The 3,438-nt window shown below is 43.0% G+C and overlaps 1 long non-coding RNA gene across 1 annotated transcript in view; it reads right to left on the minus strand.

The window, feature by feature from the left end:
- Nucleotides 1–857: 857 nt before the first annotated feature.
- LOC107669778 (uncharacterized) overlaps nt 858–3,438 on the minus strand; it is a 19,216-nt gene continuing 16,635 nt past the window's right edge. Inside the window, exons 2-3 of the long non-coding RNA XR_001632034.1 lie at nt 2,137–2,143; nt 858–869 (exon numbers count right to left, since the gene is read on the minus strand). This is a non-coding gene — a long non-coding RNA (uncharacterized LOC107669778). The remainder of the gene's footprint in view (nt 870–2,136; nt 2,144–3,438) is intronic.

The following is a 3,438-nucleotide window of genomic DNA, read 5'->3' on the forward strand; positions in this document are numbered from 1 at the left end:
ATGGAAAAGTAATTTGAAGACTCTCCTAAATGCAGTTGTGTGACTTTAAAAGGATGAAACTACACTGCATGTTTTGCTGCTTTATTATCACATATATCTGTGCAGCCCAAACTATTCTCTGAGTCCTGGCTTTGATAACTCAATGCTAGTGAAGGCTACCATTCCTAGGAGGACAGATTTATGCTCTAGGTGCTCAACAAGCGAGCCAATCTGCCACGCTGTTACTAGAGGATGAGATACACCTGCTTAGGTGACCACAGTGCCACACAGTCCTTGTATCAGACAAAAGCTGGCTGGGAGCTCCAGAGGGCTCACTCTTATAGGGGATTTTCTCCTCGAAAGATACAGACCGAGGCAGTCAGAGAGAATGAGGGGATGAGAGCGATAGAAACATCCCTCACAGCAGCTGAGCAGCAATGACAGACATCTGCGGCCATGCTCCCCTCCAACAGGAAGCGTTTAATTTTTGCTTTCGACACAGTGACAGTCCAATCTTCCCTCTGTAATTACGTGTTATTAATCTGATGTTATCCTTCTCCGCTTGAGGAGGACCTTGGTTTTGGCAGTGCAATTATTGACACTGGCAGGAGTCTACGGTTCCTATGGCTTTGAATGGGCATGTCTAGGCCTGATATATATATATATAAATATATATTTGTCTTGGAAACACCAGGCTCTTCCACTAATCAGCGATCTCAATCACCAGAGTTCTGATCACATGCACCTGACCGTCATTCACTAATCACCAGCACCACAGTATAAGAGCACGCAGTTCACACAAGCACATTGTATGGTCTCCATTGTGGATAAAGACTCATCGCTCATGCCAAGCTACTTACCTGAATTCCTGTTCCAAGTCTCCCGATCTCCTTCGTCTTCTCCTGGTGTTCCTGTGTGTGTGATCCAATTACTTACCTGCATCCAATCCCCGATACCAGCTCCTAGGAAAACCTCCCGTCATCTCACACTCTCCAAAACCTGGTAACAGGAAACACCGTCATCAGTATCCTTGCTCAACTCAGTAAAGACTCTTTATCTGCCATTTAACACCTGCTTCTGCTATACCCTGAAATCAGCACAATAAACCCGTCTGTTTGATTCCAACCTGTCTGTGTCTTGAGTCTGACTACACGTTACAGAAGACCAGACCGTACCACCATGAATCAGACCGATGTGGACCCATTCCAGGAGCTGGTGGATTCATTTCGCTGTGTGCTCACTCCTCCTGTTACTATCACACCAGCAGCCGAACCGGTTTCCCCAGCAGTCACTTCTTCACCCGGACCGATCTATGCTGCCAGTCCCATGGTCAATCCGGCGCCCTACTCTGGTTCGGCAGACGATTGCAGTGGATTCCTCCTGCAGTGTTCGCTCACCCTGGAGATGCAACCACATCGTTTTCCAATAGAGGGGACTAAAATCTCCTTTATTCTGTCTTCATTAACAGGTCGAGCGCTCCAATGGGCAGAATCAATGTGGCAGCAGAATGGACCGGTCACTCAATCCTTGAATGCCTTTATTACTCACTTCCATGAAGTCTTCGGTCGGCCAGTAGGAGATGCTTCAGTTGGTGAGAAATTATATCATCTGAAACAAGGCAAAACCTCCGTGCAAGATTATGCTCTACGTTTCCGCACTCTCGCAGCCTCAAGTGGTTGGAACGAGCGCTCCCTGTTAACGACTTATCGCCAAGGACTAGAGCCCTCTCTGCGGTTGCATCTCTCCGCTTATGATAACACCATGGGGCTCGAGCGTTCCATCCAACTCTCCATCCGGGTGGCAAATCGGATTCACGGCTGTATGGAGGATAATCGATGCCAAAATCCACCCGTTCCGCTCCGCCAACCAGAGCTTCCCAGCCCTCCAGAACCACAGTATGAACCCATGCAAGTTGATAACGCCCGGTTGTCCTCGGCCGAACGGCCAGCGATTCATTGAACGAGCCGTATAACATAAATTCTGCAATGGATATTAATATCCAAAGTATAGTGAAAACACTATTTATTAGCACAGTAACAAGATCGGCAGTTTAAGACATTAACTTGTAAGCACAAAACACAAGATACTTCTCTTTTCAATATAAATAAGGCTTTATTAGATAAATCTAAGACATATAAACTAGTCTAACACATAAACACAAGTACTCACACATTTAACACAAGTTGCAGGAAGAAGAAAGTGAGGAAAGAATGAGTTTAAGAGAATGAAAATGTGAAATCCCAAGTTTAAAGCAATTGCATAGACCTGAACAACCATCAATCACTTAATTAACCCTCGAATTGAGTTCCTCAAGGTTAAAATTTTATATTAAATGCACCAGTTCAGCTAGAATCTGGAGGTACTTGCGTTGCCTGTGTGGGGGGTTCCCTTTGTTGTCATTGTTGCAGAAAAGGGGGTTTCCCCGAGGTTGCAGATTGGCTGCAAGTTCAGTAGTCGTAGAAGTGATGCCTTGGGAAGCCAATGGTTGGCCGTTGGCTGAAGATGCGGATTTGTGGGCTGGTTGAAGTTTTGAAGCGGTCGGTCACAGACTCGAGGTGAACTCGGAGACATGAAGTTGCGGAAAAACTTAACTTGGAACACGAAACTCTCAACGGAAAAGAAAATAAATTAAAGTAGAGGAATAGAAGTAAAGTTTGACGAGACTAGGTGGCGTTTCTCCTCATGGTTTTGGGAGTAGCAGCTGGCGTGTAAGCCAGAGCACACTCAAAGAGCGCTAAAAATCAAAGCTTAAAAAGCATAACTAAAAGCTAAAAGCAGTGGCTAAAAAGCAAAACTAAAAAAGCATGCCTAAAAACTTGACTAAAAAGCTAGAAGCATGACTAAAAAGCACGGCTAAAAGCCATGACTAAAAAGCAGAATTTGATGGTGTCCTGAGTATTTAAACCGGGTTGTTGGCCACATCCCAAATGGTGCCTTGACCGATTAGATATTGTCTTTGCTCGGGGTGTTGTATGTTTCTCCTCCCAATTCATAAATCAACATGTGATCTTATCAGTCACATGGTCCGAATTTTCCCGCTCTTGCAGAGTATAATTTTGGACATGATTTCTATAACAAGAATATAATACATTTTACAAAGTACTGATTGATATGAATTTTCAAACTACATAAATCGCTCTGGGTGTTTTTTGGTATTTTCGCCTAAATTTGACATACTCAAATTCAAATGTTTACTGTTTACCCATACAATGGAGGAAATTTAAAAAATTGTTTCATTGTAAAGAAAACCCTTTGAACTACAAAATATGAGTGTAATTCTTTATAAATAACATTATATACTTTTCAAATATTACAATAAACACAAAAAAAACATAGGCGCTTTTGGAGTTTTAAAACAAATTATTTGTTTGAAATTCTGTAATTCAGGTTTTATTAGGCCCAGCTCTCTGCAATTTACTTTGTTTGATGCCACTAGATGCCAAAAAGTACCAGAAAAAA

The sequence above is a fragment of the Sinocyclocheilus anshuiensis genome, unplaced genomic scaffold (genome assembly GCF_001515605.1).
Source record: "Sinocyclocheilus anshuiensis isolate Anshui unplaced genomic scaffold, SAMN03320099.WGS_v1.1 scaffold752, whole genome shotgun sequence".
NCBI classification, from domain to species: domain Eukaryota; kingdom Metazoa; phylum Chordata; class Actinopteri; order Cypriniformes; family Cyprinidae; genus Sinocyclocheilus; species Sinocyclocheilus anshuiensis.